Raw genomic sequence first — 17,731 nt, 5'->3', positions numbered from 1 at the left:
TAAAGTGAAGTTCAATTTTACCTCACTGCTCATCACCCCTTTAAACATTAACCCCTCAATAGCACAGTCGCTAAGTTTGTTTTAATTTTTTTTTTAAGAATTTTGTTAAAATTTAATATAAATAATACCGTTGTTTCTGAGTGTTACTCCCTCCTCCGGGGTCCACTTCCCTTATTTGGGCTGCAATGACGTATCTAGCGCAAGGAAGAAGACAGGAAATCGTCTCTCCAAAGCTCGTGCACTAACACGCGTTCGCGATGCAACCATGCGTATTACAAGCTTCATTTGCCCTGCATAGCGTTTAAAATTTTCAGTCGTCGATTATTTCATTCAGGAAGCATTGTTATATTGTAGTTAGGCCATCATTGGCTAAATGTAATCCTTCTCGTATTATCGCTATTGGAATAATTTGTTTTTGGACAAAAACTCAGTTTTTTTCTGCACTATATATGCCTTCTGGGTCATATTATGGTAATGTACGTATCGTTATAGACATTATTGGATAATTACTTTAATTTTATGTAATATTGATCGCAAGATAAACTTTTATTTACTAATCTAACATGTATTTTTTTATTGAATGTTTTTATCGTTATTCTGACTGTTAGTTTGCATATTAAATCAAATTATATTGTGTATTCAATGCAAAACTTAGTCTATTTATCCATCTTACCAATCATTGATATTATTATGTATTGAGACAATCATTCCTAAACTTCTGTCCCGTTTCGTTTGCGCTCATTTCATTATATTTTTACTATTTTATATTTCATTCTTGTTATCTATTACTTACAATTTATATCTTCTAGAGCTTTGATTAGACATAATCTTTAAATTCATTCATTATCCTTTCTTATGTTATAATTCCCAAAATATGTATTTGAAACTATAGTTGATGAACGATTAACTTAGTATATCTTCCAAACATCACTTGGATTAACTTTTTAAATAATTGTTCAGTTTAGTAATAGATTAAACATATTAATGTTCGATTTAACCAAATATTAATCATGTTTACTTTTATGTTCCATATCCCTGATTCTATCCTTTGCACATATTGATCAATTTTTCATATTGTTTGTTCTAATGTGCAAATAAATAAATAATGAATGCTCTTTTTATAAACTAATCAAAATATGCATAGCAGTTTGATTCAATATCAACAACTATCGATTTTTCTTTTCTGGTATTATTTTGTGTTGTTATAGGTAATATAAGATTATACAAAACGATGTTTGGCATTGAGTTTGAAATCAAATTATCCTATTCACTTGTAAACTTATTACTAATCATTAATGAGAAACTATTTTTTTGTTTTACTTTATTGTAATAACTAGCAGTGCAATTAATTATAATTGATAATAATATTTATAAATAAGATTATTTTGACTTTTGAAAGGTTACGTATATTCAAAAGTTTCGGTTTTGAATTACAAAAGGTAGTTTTCCTATATTTGGTATGGCGGTTTGTTCATTTCACTTATCATCTCTTTATCAAAATTAGAAATTTAATTGCATGATGTCTGCAAAAAAATCATGATTTTCACTTATCAACTATTTATCAAAATTAGAATTTAATTGCATGATGTATGCTAACAATTCATCGCCATTTATAAATAGAATACTGTCATGTTACATATAAACAATTATATTGATGTTACTAAAAGAATTTTCTGTTTAAAAGTTTCTGAATTTATTTATGAGATGTTACTTATTGAATCTCTAAAAATATGTGGCAGATAGAGGCTCACATATGTTATTTGTTGTTCTATTATTTTTAAATACGGTGTATGTATACATTTACTAATTTTCTAAAATATGATATTACTTTTACTTTCACATCCTGAATTCCCTATTTTCAATCGTTTAAAATTTAATTTTTAAGAGTTGACAGTATAAGTAAGTAGCAATTTGACTATTCTAGTTCAATGATAAATAATTATTTTTCAAAGCATAAAAAAAAACATTATATTTTTTATTGTTCATATTGTTATATTTAAACATTCAACCAATGTTTAACTTTAGACAGTACTATGTTACATTGGTCTTATGACTATTATCTATCTTTTATTAGGATTTGTAATTTAAAAATCCATCTTTGCTTCCAATGGATGATTCAATTGATTTTCTTTTCAATCCTTAATTTTGTTCTAACAATGTTATCTATAGATTTAATCTTTTAGTACAAGAAGACATTCAATAAATCTTTATAATTTGTAGACATAATGACTCACTGTTCACCACTATCAAACATTCCCTAGTTTCAATCTCTTTCAAGAATTTGTCCCTGAAACATTATTTATAGTGTCTTTTCAGAATGTTATCTATGCAACCTTATCTTGACATGTGAGAATTTAGTTTAATGACCAATGACTGTTTACTTTTAGTTTGAATAACTAACTTTAATAGATCTTTTATTTCAATAATCCATTACAAAGTAAAAAAACTTTTTAGAACAACTTTTATTTTTTTTTCTAAATGTTACAATTTTATCTATATAGATAAATTGATATTTTTAAATATTTATACTTTAGATGTTAACAAAAAATTGAAATATTTGTTAATTGTATTATTTTTGTTGCTATTTCATTGAGTTAGGATATACTGATTAAATAACCATCCCTCCTGTTGCTATACCCATGTTCCATTGTCACTACAGGGTAATTCTATACTGTTGAGTGTTAATTTACTAAGGTTTAAGAAATTCAATATATTTAAATTCAATATATTAGCATCCTTGCCTCTGGCTTACACCAATGTTAGAGTGTCAGTACCTTCTCATTGTATAGTGTTGGTTGTTACTTGATTCTGGGTGAAACTATTGAATCTATAACCATCCCTCTTGTGGCTACAGCCATGTTAGAGTGTCACAGCTTTGTAATTGTATAGTCTTGGGTGTTATTTGATTGAGGATCAAACTTTTGAATCTATAACCATCCATGCTCTGGCTTCACCCATGTGGAAGTGTCAGAACTTTGTCATTATATAGTGTAAGGTGTTATTTGATTCATGATCAAACTATTGAATCTATAACCATCCATGCTCTTGCTTCACCCTTTTGGAAGTGTCACAACTTTGTCATTGTATAGTGTAAGGTGTTATTTGATTCATGATGAAACTAGTGAATCTATAACCATCCCTCCTCTGGCTACACCCATGTTAGAGTGTCACCACTTTGTCATTGTATAGTCTTGGGTGTTATTTGATAGAGGAATAAACTATTGAATCTATAACCATTCCATTTCTGGGTTCACCCATGTGGAAGTGTCACTACTTTGTTAATGTATATTGTTAGGTGTTATTTGATTCTGGCAAAAAATATTGAATCTAGATCCATCCATCCTCAGGCTACTCCCAAGTGAGAGCGTCACTACTTTGTCATTGTATAATGTTTGGTGTTATTTGATTGCGGATGAAACTATTGAATCCATAACTTTCCATCCTCTGGTTATACCGATGTGCCATTGTCGCTTTGTCATTGTATAGTGTTGTCTTTAATTAAAATGACAAATAAAAAATTGATTATATGTACATCCCTCCTCTGGCCATACCCATGTGACAGTGTCACTACTTTGTCATTGTATAGTGTTGGTTGTTATTTTATTGATGCTTTAAAAAAATATTATATAATCAACCGTACTCTGGCTATACCCATGTGACAGTTTCAGTTATTTGTCATTGTATAGTGTTGATTTTTATTTTAATGAAGCATAAACAACTTATTAGATAACCATACAAAATTAGTCTATACCCATGTTCCATTTGTCACTACTGTGTTGTTGTATAGAGTTGAATGTTAATTGATGGATAAAAAATATATTTTAATTAAAATCCATAGTCTGGCTATACCCATTAATCGGTGTCACTACTTTCTCATTGTATAGTGTTGTGTTTAATATTAATGATATTTGAAAAAAATACTATCTAACAATCCCTCATCTGGCTATACACATGTGAAAAGGTTACTACATTTTCATTGCATAGTGTTGGTTGTTATATAAATTACAAGTGATTATATAACCATCCCTCCTCTGGCTATACACAGTTGACAGTGTCACTACATTCTCATAGTATAATGTGTTGATTTTAATTTTAATGATGCATAATTAAATGAGTATATAATTATCCCTCATCTGGATATACAGATCTGACATTTTGTCACCATTTTTTTTTATAGTGCTGTCTTTAATTTAAATTAAAAAAAATAAAATTGATTTTATCAACATCCCTCTTCTGTCTATACCCATGTGACAGTGTACCTACTTTGTCATAGCATAGTGTAGTGTTTAATTTAAATGAGACTGATAACAATGATTATAAATCCATACCTGCTCTGGCTATAACCATATGACACGGTCACTAACGTGTCATTGAAGAGTGTTGTGTGCTATTCTAATCTGGTTGTAAAAACTGTTTCTTATAAGCATCACTCCTCTGTCTATACCCATGTGCCATTGTCAATACTTTGAGATTGCATAGTGTGGTATTTAATTTTACTTAGGCATAAACAATATATTATAGAAACAACCCTACTTTGTCTATACCCCATGTGCCATAGTCACTAATGTGTAAATTTTAAAGAGTTATTCATTATTTTACTTATAACAAAACAAATGATTATATAACCATCCCTCCTGTTGCTATACCCATGTGACAGTGTAAATACTTTTTAATTGTATATTCTTTGGTTTAATACAACGGGGATAGAAATAATTATATAACCATCCCTCCAATAGTTATAACCAATGTGACAGTTTCACTACTCTGTCATAGTTTTCTTATTGTTTGTTATTTTACAAATGCAGAAATAAATGATTATATACTCGTCCCTTCTATGTATATACAAATGTGACAGTGTCACTACTGTGTCATTGTCTATTGTAGGTTGTTATTTTACTAATGATGAAAATAATGGTTATATAACCATCAATCCTGGGTCTAAACCTTCGTACACCTATTGATGTACCTATTACCAGTATGGAATTTGAAAATCGAGATGTACAAACAACTACATCAGAAGCATTACCATTGGAAGCATTAGAATTAGAAACTTCAAATAATGAAGTTTCAGACATCTTGCTAATTGAAATGGATTCTGATCAAGATATACTGAATATGGATGAAGATCAAGATAATGCACCAAAAGATACAACTTACATCCCCGAAACAACAGAAGAAACAATTGACGAATACTCTGTAATTGAGGAAAGTACAAATGAAGATTTAGTTCACGAACCAAAATATATTGTATTTGACAAGTGTCTTGATCAATTGTTAAAACTGATTCCTTGTCGGAATACTGAAAATTGTGATGCACCAATTATGACTATTCACAAACGATTAGTTGGAACAATGCTTATTGTTAATGGTGAGTGTGAGGCCTGGCCACAATTCTGAACTTTGGAACAGCCAACCTACTATCGGTAAAAAACCTGTGGGCAATATTCTTGCATGTTCATCTTTACTATTCACTGGAAATCAGTATGAGAAAATTAAAAACTATTTCCAATATTTTGGCATTTGTTTTTTATCTAGTCAGACTTATTTCACCTATCAAAATCAATATCTCTCTTCCAACAGTTGACAATTTTTGGAAAGCGGAATGTGAAGAAAATTTGAAAATTTTTAAAGGTTGTGGAATAGCTGTCACAGGAGATGGGCAATGTGATAGCCCTGGACATTCCGCAAAATACTGTACTTATACAATTATGGAGGACAAATCTAAAAAAAATTTACATCTTGAAATTGTACAAGTCACAGAGGCTACCTCTTCTGTGGCCATGGAAGCTAAAGGTTTTCGTAGGGCTATTAATCATATGATAAACGATGGTTTCCTCACATTGATGGTTGCAAACAGATAGACATGTGAGCATTCGAAAGATAATCAGGGAGGAATATAAAAACATAAACCATCAATTCGATATTTGGCATTATAGTAAAAGCCTAAAGAAGAAAATACTTACTATAAGCAAAAAGAAAGCGTGTAAAGAGTTAGCCAAATGGGTCACATCATTATCAAATCACTTATGGGCTTGTAGTGTTGCATGCAATGGAGATTATCGAGGTAATGGAATGGAGCGGATTGTGGAAATCCTGCCTATATCATGTACTCAACATACATTCATGGGTGGATAACGGCGTAGAATACAAATGTGGCCACGGAGAATTGAGTGTAGAAGGAGAGAGACCTCGAAAATGGCTCACTAAGCAATCAGAGGAATTTCACGAACTTGAAAAAATAGTCTTGAATGAACAAATGCTCAAAGACTTGAAACACTTAAACTTGTTTAGCCGTACCGGAAAAATTGAAGGAGTGGCTGGTTAGACCAGTGTATGAAGATATGGATTTCTCACACATCCATAAAATGAGTACTGAGGTTCTAAATTTAGCAGAGGGAACATCCACTCATTCCTGGATATCCAAAAACAAGCAATTGCCAACAAACATTGCATCAATGCCCAGACCTGACAAAAAAAAACTGATTGATCAACATATTTCCCGACTGAAGAAATAGTTTCATTTTTAATGTAAATTTTAAAATTCTTTACATTTCTATATACTTATTTGATGAATATTATATATATATATATATAGTGCTAAAAATAAATACACAGAGCGCCTCCTAAAAGGCTAAGACACTAGTAGTGACAAGATTATTTAAATAAAAAATATATTGAAATTCTATAGGGGTATATAAAATATTTTATAAGCTACTTATAGCTAAAATATACAAACAAGATACAAAAGTGTATCCACTTAAAATTAACAATAAAATATGCATATATCTATATAAAAAAACAATACAATTGTGGTTAAAAACCACAACAATATACAATCTTGATCACAAAATAAATTACAATAAAACAGCTGTTGATGGTTGGATAAAAAATATAAATATATAAAAACATCAATTTACTGAGTAGGTGTCCATAAATATGTAGGTCCCAAACTTTAAATTCTTTCCAGAGAGTGAATGTCCAATATAAAGATTCTATTTTAAAACAGTTATCCTTATATATCCCTCGATAAACGGTGAAATGATGAAGTGTGTAAAAAAGAAGAAAAACGTAGTGGTTTTCAAATCAAATTTCAAAAATTATTGTGAATATCCAAAAAATCCTGAAAAGATGATGTGATGAAGTGGGCGTGAATAATCAAAAATGTGTGTACACAAAAATGAAAAAAGAAAAAGGAAAAAATGTGAAAAAATAATCCAAATGAATATTTAGGATGTGTTAAAGTGAATAACACACTTATAAAGTGACCCTTATGTGAATACAAGATGTGAAGAGATGCTCCTAAAAAGTTATTCCTGTGTGTAAACGATGAAAAAATACAGAAATGGATCCTATGTCTCAGGGATCAATTCATACAAGGTTATACCTGTAATAAAACAAAAATAGCTTAGTGTAAAACTGCTATTCAAACTTAGTCAGTAATTGAAAAGAAGCTTACCATAAATGTCAACGCGTTTCGGCCCTAAGAACTGGGCCTTTATCAAGACTATAGATGGATTAGCATGGTAGCTCCTTTTATAGCTATTACTAGCCAATAAGTGCCAGTGTTGTTTTGGCGCCAAAAAATAACCTCTACTTCCTGTTCCTGTTGACCTGGAAGTAAAAAAATAACCTCTACTTCCTGTTCCTGTTGACCTGGAAGTAAAAAAATAACCTCTACTTCCTGTTCCTGATGACCTGGAAGTACTATTGAGTTTATTCTATGTTTGTATATATGTTCCTAGTTTCATGGTAAATTCATGCTATGTTTCAAATAAAGTACATGTTCATTTTTATTTGTTTCATTAATATTTGAAAGATAATATTTGCCTAAAATCGGCAAACCGGAAGTGTATGTTCAGTCATTTATCACCATGGAAACCAATATAAGAGTGAATGAATAGAACAATTTTCAGTCATATATTTAGATTTACCATGCCTGATCTGAAAATAGGCTTAATCTATCCTAAGGGAACTAGCTATTTTTGAAAATTGTAAGGCTGCTTGTTAGGCCCTTCTTTGACAGAAAAGATGAGTGAATGAAACATGTATTCTACTTAGGGAAGACATCAAAGTAATAAATATTATAGTGGATATGACACTATAAAGGAATACAATAAAATAAAATAGAAGATTCTTATTTAAAAAATATAACAATCTAAAAGGGTCCTAAAATGTAAGCAATAATATCACTGTCCCTATAGAGATATCTATTTAGGAAAAGCGTATAGAATGTCTTCTGGAATGTCATAAAAAATCATATATTTTTTGATATATAGAAATATCAAGAAACCTATTAAGATAAGCATTGTCATATAGCCTCCTATATGGAGACGACCCAGGGCTAAAAAACATTGGAATGATAAACATGATAAAAACATTGGGATAATGAACATCGATTGTAAACATAATTAAAATATAATTAAATTGTTCGAATGATAAACATGATAAAAACATTAGGATAATGAACATCGATTGTAAACATAATTAAAATATGTAAAAATTAGAATATTAAAATATTTCAATATTTGAAACTCTCCATCAGTAATAGTAATGCAAAGTGGCAGGTGAAGAGGGGGGGTGCATGATTATATTAACAGAAGTACTTGAAATCACAATTACAATAAGACTTATCTCTTTCAAATGCCTACATATACTCTATGTGGGGGTGTGCCTAATCTATGCTAGTATGAAAATACATGCACCTATTTAAGCTACACCTATAGTATAGAATAATAACAGCGGCTATAATCTTAAATTAAGAAGATGAGATAGATCTTCTTTGTTATTAAGACCCTTAGGGTAAAGGCAATCTAAATTGAAAATCCATTTTGATTCAGCAGTTAATAGTTTCTTTTCTTAGTTCCCCCCTCTCCAATTGGCTGTAACCAATTGGATACCTATGTAGCTAAGATCTTTTTGTCTTCCCTGATGTTGCTGCGTGAAATGCCGATATAGTGGTGTGTCTACATTTTTATGCTTGATTTTTAACAGGTGTTCTTTGATTCTGTCTTTCAAAAGTCTGGAGGTCTGGCCTACATATTGTAGACCACAGTTACATTGTATCACATAGATGACCCCCTTACTTGTATATCTTATTATATCTTTAATTTCATACTTCACTTTAGAATTGTGTGAAATAAAGTTTCGTGTTTTTATTCCCCTTTCACACGCTTTACAGTTTATACAAGGAAAGAAACCCCTTAGGTTTCTACCAAAGACATCTTTGCTAGTTGTTTTCGGAGTCTTGGGAACACTAGGGGACAATATGTTCTTGAGATTATTGGCTTTCCTGTAAATAAATGTGGGGTTAGGTGGAAGTTTTTCTCCTATAATTTCATCGTCTTTCAGGAGTGGCCAATGTTTTAGGATTATTCTTTCTATTAGATATCTATTTTCGCTATATCCTGTAATGAATGGGACAATAAGAGTATCTTCACAATTGGTTGACAAGCCCATCTTATTTTTGTTTTTATTTTTATATTTCAATAAGTCTCTTCTATCTTTATTCCGGACTTCTTCCATATTTTGGTTTAGGCTATCCTCTTCGTAGCCTCTCTCTAAGAATTTCCCTTTAAGTATTGTTGCTTGTTCTTCCCACTTTTCTGGGTTTGAACAATTTTTCTTAAGGCGAAGAAATTGTCCCTTAGGAATATTGGATTTCCACTTGAAATGATGGCAACTCTCCTGGTGGATATAATTATTACAGTCCACTTCTTTGAAGAACGTGGATGTTTCCAATATTCAATTTTTCACCTCAATTTTCAGGTCTAGAAATGTAATTTCCTTGGCACTGATTTCAAAAGTGAATCTTAAGTTTTTGGTATTATTGTTCATAACCTGTATTGTGTGTAATAGGTCCTCCTTTGTGCCTTTCCATATCATTAAAATGTCATCAATATAGCGTGCATAGAGGACCAGGTCCGTGCTAGCTGGGCAAGATTCCCAAAATATGTGTTCCCACTGCCCCATATATAAATTAGCGTAGCTCGGCGCGAACCTGGTCCCCATCGCTGTGCCACACGTCTGTCTGTAAAAAATACCCTTATGATTAAAATAGTTATGTGTTAAAATATATTTTATCGCATCAAGAATAAAATTTCTCTGTAATTCTGGTACTTCTTCATCTTTTTTCAGGAAAAGTTCGACCGCCTCTATACCTCCCTCATGGGGTATGCTAGTATATAGGGATGTGACGTCGCATGTAGCTAATATGTAATTGTCATTCCATTCTATATTATTCAATATGTTCAGAACCTGGGTTGAATCTTTAAGGTAGGATGGTAGTCCCATACCATATCTCTGAAGGTTTCTGTCAACATATTCTGACAGATTGCTTGTCAATGATCCGATGCCTGAAATTATTGGTCTACCCAGTGGGTTCACCAAGGACTTATGTATCTTAGGGAGGTAGTATATTACCGGAGTTATTGGGTCTTTTGTCCCTATATACTTGAACTCCTTATCGTTCAGTATTCCATTGTTTTTGGCTTCTCCTAAGAGTCTGTCTAACTCCCTTTTGTAACCCTCAACCGGGTCCTGTTTCAATACTTCATAAGTTTGGTCATCAGATAAAATTCTATGACATTCTTGATCGTAGTCTTCTTTATTCAGGACAACAATCCCCCCACCCTTGTCCGCTGGTTTGATGACCACATTGTGGTTTTTTTCCAATTTCCTAATGGTGTGCAGTTGTTCTTTAGACAAATTATGTTTGTATTTGTTCAATTTTTTAGGTTTTATGTCTCTTATTTCTTTTTCTACCATTGTCTCGAATGTTTCGATGGCATTACCCTTACTAGTCACTGGAAAAAAAGACGATTTGGCTTTTAGATCGGTGTGTCGATATGGGCTCAACCTTAAATCATTGTTAGCTACATCTATATTTCCATAATAAGATGTATAAGATTCTAAAGGAGATTTTATGAAGTGCCTTTTTAAGGTCATTCTTCTGATGAATTCCTTTGCATTAACAAAGGTTTCAAATTTGTTTAGGCCTTTAGATGGAGCAAAGGACAAACCATAATTTAATATTGAAGTTTCCTTTTCTGATAGTATTACAGTACTTAAATTATAGATTCCTCCGGATGATGAAACAGTATTACATGTGTTCTTTTGCTTATTTTCATTCTCATTTGTATTCTTATTTACCCTTTGATTTTTATTCTTATTCAATTTCTTTCCTCCTCTCTTGCTTCTACAAGTTTTCTTTTTTCCGTAGGTGTAAGAAATTCCTTTGGATGTGAGTTTTTTCTTTTTGTTGATGTTCTGTCTATTACTCTGGGTACTGGCTGATGTGCCCCTAAAAAAGAATGGCTTGAGGATGAGGCTTGATCTGTTTTATTGCCTGTAGCTATGTTAGAACTCTGTTCCTCAGTCTGTTCAGGTCTCTTGTTCGTTGTATGTTTCTGTACACCTGTATCCCTCCTCATATTTTTCTGATCCAGAGGTAGAAATCTATTATTATTGTTATAAAAATTTCTTTTCCAGTTGCCCCCTTTATTATATTGATCTCTATTGCCTTGATGGGGATTACCCCGTCTAACTCTCTCATCCCAAGAGTTAGCATTATTACGGTAACTGTAGTCATCATTATACCATCTGTTATTCGCATAATGATGGTTATAGTGTGGAGTAGTATGTCTCCTATCTTGTGGAGAAAAGTGGGAGGAGACGTTATTCCCATCATTATTAAATTGATGCCTTGTACGAGATGGATCTGGATAGTGTCTATAATTTTGATATGATCTATAATTGTTTGTATTATAGGTTCGATCTCTGTAATTTTCTTCCCACCTATTATTCTGTCTGAGAGGTGTCTGTGGCAGTGTGTTATCTGTGAATACAGGTCTTCTATTATATGATCTCTCCCATCTCTCATTATGATTAAAATTACGTGTAGAGTAATCAAAAGAGTATGGGTTAGAATCGTATCTGTTTCTTCTGTGTGGAGGTCTAAATGTTCGCCTCCCTCTCTTATGTGATACTTCTTCCCATTCCGCTCTCTCATTAGATTGTGTAGTGACCCCATCATTAGTTCCAGTCTCATTGGTATTGTTAGGTGTATATATTTCAGTCTCATTCTGTTCATTCTGTTTCATCTGTTGTAATTCTTTTTTTTAATTTCCTTGATTTCTTGTTAGTGATATCTTCCCTTATTTTGTTGATCTTCTTCGTGAGGTTTCTTTTCTATCTAAAAGGTCTTTGGTCTCAAAGATTACTCCTTCTGGGCCTATGAGATTGTCTTCATTGGTTTTAATCTCTATATCTACACCAATAAGTATAGATTCCCTGTGATCAATTATGACCTGCATTAATTTCCGTGAAGTCTCAATCAGAATTTCTGACCATTTGCTTATAGATTCTGTTTTCTCTAATGGAAAGGCACATTCTTTCTTAATAAGTAGCCCTTTAGGTATTATATTGAGTTCTAGGCATTTCTTAAGGAATGTGATTTCTGCTTTGTATTTAACCTCCTGAATCAATAATTTCTCTAAATTTTTAAAAATAGATGGATAATCTATAGGAGTTGTACCGTTAGGATCTGGATTAGGTACAATATGGTCAATCTCAAGGGTTATTTCCTGTCTTATGGATTTTGTAAAATCCATATTATAATAGTATGCGTGTGACTACCAGGGATGGCTGCTGTAAGATGGCTGGATAAGGGGATGAAAAAAATCTGTTAAAATCTGACAGCGCTCAACCTTGTGTCTGTAGCTCCTAGTATTGTGGGTACCAGCGCCCCCAAAAAGGTGAATGTAGTGCTAAAAATAAATACACAGAGCGCCTCCTAAAAGGCTTAGACACTAGTAGTGACAAGATTATTTAAATAAAAAATATATTGAAATTCTATAGGGGTATATAAAATATTTTATAAGCTACTTATAGCTAAAATATACAAACAAGATACAAAAGTGGATCCACTTAAAATTAACAATAAAATATGCATATATCTATATAAAAAACAATACAATTGTGGTTAAAAACCACAACAATATACAATCTTGATCACAAAATAAATTACAATAAAACAGCTGTTAATGGTTGGATAAAAAATATAAATATATAAAAACATCAATTTACTGAGTAGGTGTCCATAAATATGTAGGTCCCAAACTTTAAATTCTTTCCAGAGAGTGAATGTCCAATATAAAGATTCTATTTTAAAACAGTTATCCTTATATATCCCTCGATAAACGGTGAAATGATGAAGTGTGTAAAAAAGAAGAAAAACGTAGTGGTTTTCAAATCAAATTTCAAAAATCATTGTGAATATCCAAAAAATCCTGAAAAGATGATGTGATGAAGTGGGCGTGAATAATCAAAAATGTGTGTACACAAAAATGAAAAAAGAAAAAAATGTGAAAAAATAATCCAAATGAATATTTAGGATGTGTTAAAGTGAATAACACACTTATAAAGTGACCCTTATGTGAATACAAGATGTGAAGAGATGCTCCTAAAAAGTTATTCCTGTGTGTAAATGATGAAAAAATACAGAAATGGATCCTATGTCTCAGGGATCAATTCATTCAAAGATATACCTGTAATAAAACATAAATAACATAGTGCAAAACTGCTATTCAAACTTAGTCAGTAATTGAAAAGAAGCTTACCATATATGTCAACGCGTTTCGGCCCTAAGAACTGGGCCTTTATCAAGACTATAGATGGATTAGCATGGTAGCTCCTTTTATAGCTATTACTAGCCAATAAGTGCCAGTGTTGTTTTGGCGCCAAAAAATAACCTCTACTTCCTGTTCCTGTTGACCTGGAAGTAAAAAAATAACCTCTACTTCCTGTTCCTGTTGACCTGGAAGAAAAAAAATAACCTCTACTTCCTGTTCCTGATGACCTGGAAGTACTATTGAGTTTATTCTATTTTTGTATATATGTTCCTAGTTTCATGGTAAATTCATGCTATGTTTCAAATAAAGTACATGTTCATTTTTATTTGTTTCATTAATATTTGAAAGATAATATTTGCCTAAAATCGGCAAACCGGAAGTGTGTGTTCAGTCATTTATCACCATGGAAACCAATATAAGAGTGAATGAATAGAACAATTTTCAGTCATATATTTAGATTTACCATGCCTGATCTGAAAATAGGCTTAATCTATCCTAAGGTAACTAGCTATTTTTGAAAATTGTAAGGCTGCTTGTTAGGCCCTTCTTTGACAGAAAAGACGAGTGAATGAAAAATGTATTCTACTTAGGGAAGACATCAAAGTAATAAATATTATAGTGGATATGACACTATAAAGGAATACAATAAAATAAAATAGAAGATTCTTATTTAAAAAATATATCAATCTAAAAGGGTCCTAAAATGTAAGCAATAATATCACTGTCCCTATAGAGATATCTATTTAGGAAAAGCGTATAGAATGTCTTCTGGAATGTCATAAAAAATCATATATTTTTTGATATATAGAAATATCAAGAAACCTATTAAGATAAGCATTGTCATATAGCCTCCTATATGGAGACGACCCAGGGCTAAAAAACATTGGAATGATAAACATGATAAAAACATTGGGATAATGAACATCGATTGTAAACATAATTAAAATATAATTAAATTGTTCGAATGATAAACATGATAAAAACATTAGGATAATGAACATCGATTGTAAACATAATTAAAATATGTAAAAATTAGAATATTAAAATATTTCAATATTTGAAACTCTCCATCAGTAATAGTAATGCAAAGTGGCAGGTGAAGAGGGGGGGGTGCATGATTATATTAACAGAAGTACTTGAAATTACAATAAGACCTATCTCTTTCAAATGCCTACATATATTCTATGTGGGGGTGTGCCTAATCTATGCTAGTGTGAAAATACATGCACCTATTTAAGCTACACCTATAGTATAGAATAATAACAGCGGCTATAATCTTAAGTTAAGAAGATGAGATAGATCTTCTTTGTTATTAAGACCCTTAGGGTAAAGGCAATCTAAATTGAAAATCCATTTTGATTCAGCAGTTAATAGTTTCTTTTCATAGTTCCCCCCTCTCCAATTGGCTGTAACCAATTGGATACCTATGTAGCTAAGATCTTTTTGTCTTCCCTGATGTTGCTGCGTGAAATGCCGATATAGTGGTGTGTCTACATTTTTATGCTTGATTTTTAACAGGTGTTCTTTGATTCTGTCTTTCAAAAGTCTGGAGGTCTGGCCTACATATTGTAGACCACAGTTACATTGTATCACATAGATGACCCCCTTACTTGTACATCTTATTATATCTTTAATTTCATACTTCACTTTAGAATTGTGTGAAATAAAGTTTCGTGTTTTTATTCCCCTTTCACACGCTTTACAGTTTATACAAGGAAAGAAACCCCTTAGGTTTCTACCAAAGACATCTTTGCTAGTTGTTTTCGGAGTCTTGGGAACACTAGGGGACAATATGTTCTTGAGATTATTGGCTTTCCACTATCCACTAAAATATTTATTACTTTGATGTCTTCCCTAAGTAGAATACATTTTTCATTCACTCGTCTTTTCTGTCAAAGAAGGGCCTAACAAGCAGCCTTACAATTTTCAAAAATAGCTAGTTACCTTAGGATAGATTAAGCCTATTTTCAGATCAGGCATGGTAAATCTAAATATATGACTGAAAATTGTTCTATTCATTCACTCTTATATTGGTTTCCATGGTGATAAATGACTGAACACACACTTCCGGTTTGCCGATTTTAGGCAAATATTATCTTTCAAATATTAATGAAACAAATAAAAATGAACATGTACTTTATTTGAAACATAGCATGAATTTACCATGAAACTAGGAACATATATACAAAAATAGAATAAACTCAATAGTACTTCCAGGTCATCAAGAACAGGAAGCAGAGGTTATTTTTTTACTTCCAGGTCAACAGGAACAGGAAGTAGAGGTTATTTTTTTACTTCCAGGTCAACAGGAACAGGAAGTAGAGGTTATTTTTTGGCGCCAAAACAACACTGGCACTTATTGGCCAGTAATAGCTATAAAAGGAGCTACCATGCTAATCCATCTATAGTCTTGATAAAGGCCCAGTTCTTAGGGCCGAAACGCGTTGACATATATGGTAAGCTTCTTTTCAATTACTGACTAAGTTTGAATAGCAGTTTTGCACTATGTTATATTTGTTTTATTACAGGTATATCTTTGAATGAATTGATCCCTGAGACATAGGATCCATTTCTGTATTTTTTCATCGTTTACACACAGGAATAACTTTTTAGGAGCATCTCTTCACATCTTGTATTCACATAAGGGTCACTTTATAAGTGTGTTATTCACTTTAACACATCCTAAATATTAATTTGGATTATTTTTTCACATTTATTCCTTTTTCTTTTTTCATGTTTGTGTACACACATTTTTGATTATTCACGCCCACTTCATCACATCATCTTTTCAGGATTTTTTGGATATTCACAATAATTTTTGAAATTTGATTTGAAAACCACTACGTTTTTCTTCTTTTTTACACACTTCATCATTTCACCGTTTATCGAGGGATATATAAGGATAACTGTTTTAAAATAGAATCTTTATATTGGACATTCACTCTCTGGAAAGAATTTAAAGTTTGGGACCTACATATTTATGGACACCTACTCAGTAAATTGATGTTTTTATATATTTATATTTTTTATCCAACCATCAACAGCTGTTTTATTGTAATTTATTTTGTGATCAAGATTGTATATTGTTGTGGTTTTTAACCACAATTGTATTGTTTTTTTATATAGATATATTCATATTTTATTGTTAATTTTAAGTGGATCCACTTTTGTATCTTGTTTGTATATTTTAGCTATAAGTAGCTTATAAAATATTTTATATACCCCTATAGAATTTCAATATATTTTTTATTTAAATAATCTTGTCACTACTAGTGTCTTAGCCTTTTAGGAGGCGCTCTGTGTATTTATTTTTAGCACTACATTCACCTTTTTGGGGGCGCTGGTACCCACAATACTAGGAGCTACAGACACAAGGTTGAGCGCTGTCAGATTTTAACAGATATATATATATATATATATATATATAAAAGTGACTTTGTTTTGGTTTTACAAGGAATTTTTTTTGTTTATAAAACAAAATTTAAATTTTATTTTCTTTTATTCAATAAATCTTTTAACTAAAATTGGTTATATTTGTTTTTTGGGGCATCAAATTGTGTTTTTAAATTATTCCATATTTAATCATATAATAAAGTCTTTGAATTATAGACTCACAAACAATAGTGTAAGTCTATAATTTTGAAATCATAATTAAAAAGATTTTAGAACATACAACATGCAGATTAAATACTTCTTCAAACTGTAATTTTTTAACATGAAAATTAATTTTTTTTTTAAATTTGCTCAATATTACCGAATAATAAATAATTTTGTTGAAATGAAAAGTAATAAAAAAAATTCATTATTTTTTAAACAATTTTTTTTTATTTGAAGATTGTATATTTTCATAGAACTCTAATTAAGATATATTCCTTTATAAGAAAAAACAATTTAAAAAAAACACCGAATTTTAATCTAAAACCAAAAATTTTGAAAGTTTAAAAATAAAATGACAAATTTCACATAATAATAAACTTTATTAAATTAAGAAAAAAAATTAAAAAAATTAACATTGACAATAACAAAATGCAGAATAACTTAAAGATTATTTTCAAACATTCTAATGTTAAAAAAATTGAAAAAATAAAAATAATCCAGTATCA

The sequence above is a fragment of the Bombina bombina genome, chromosome 2 (genome assembly GCF_027579735.1).
Source record: "Bombina bombina isolate aBomBom1 chromosome 2, aBomBom1.pri, whole genome shotgun sequence".
NCBI lineage: Eukaryota > Metazoa > Chordata > Amphibia > Anura > Bombinatoridae > Bombina > Bombina bombina.
This window is presented reverse-complemented; position numbering follows the sequence as displayed.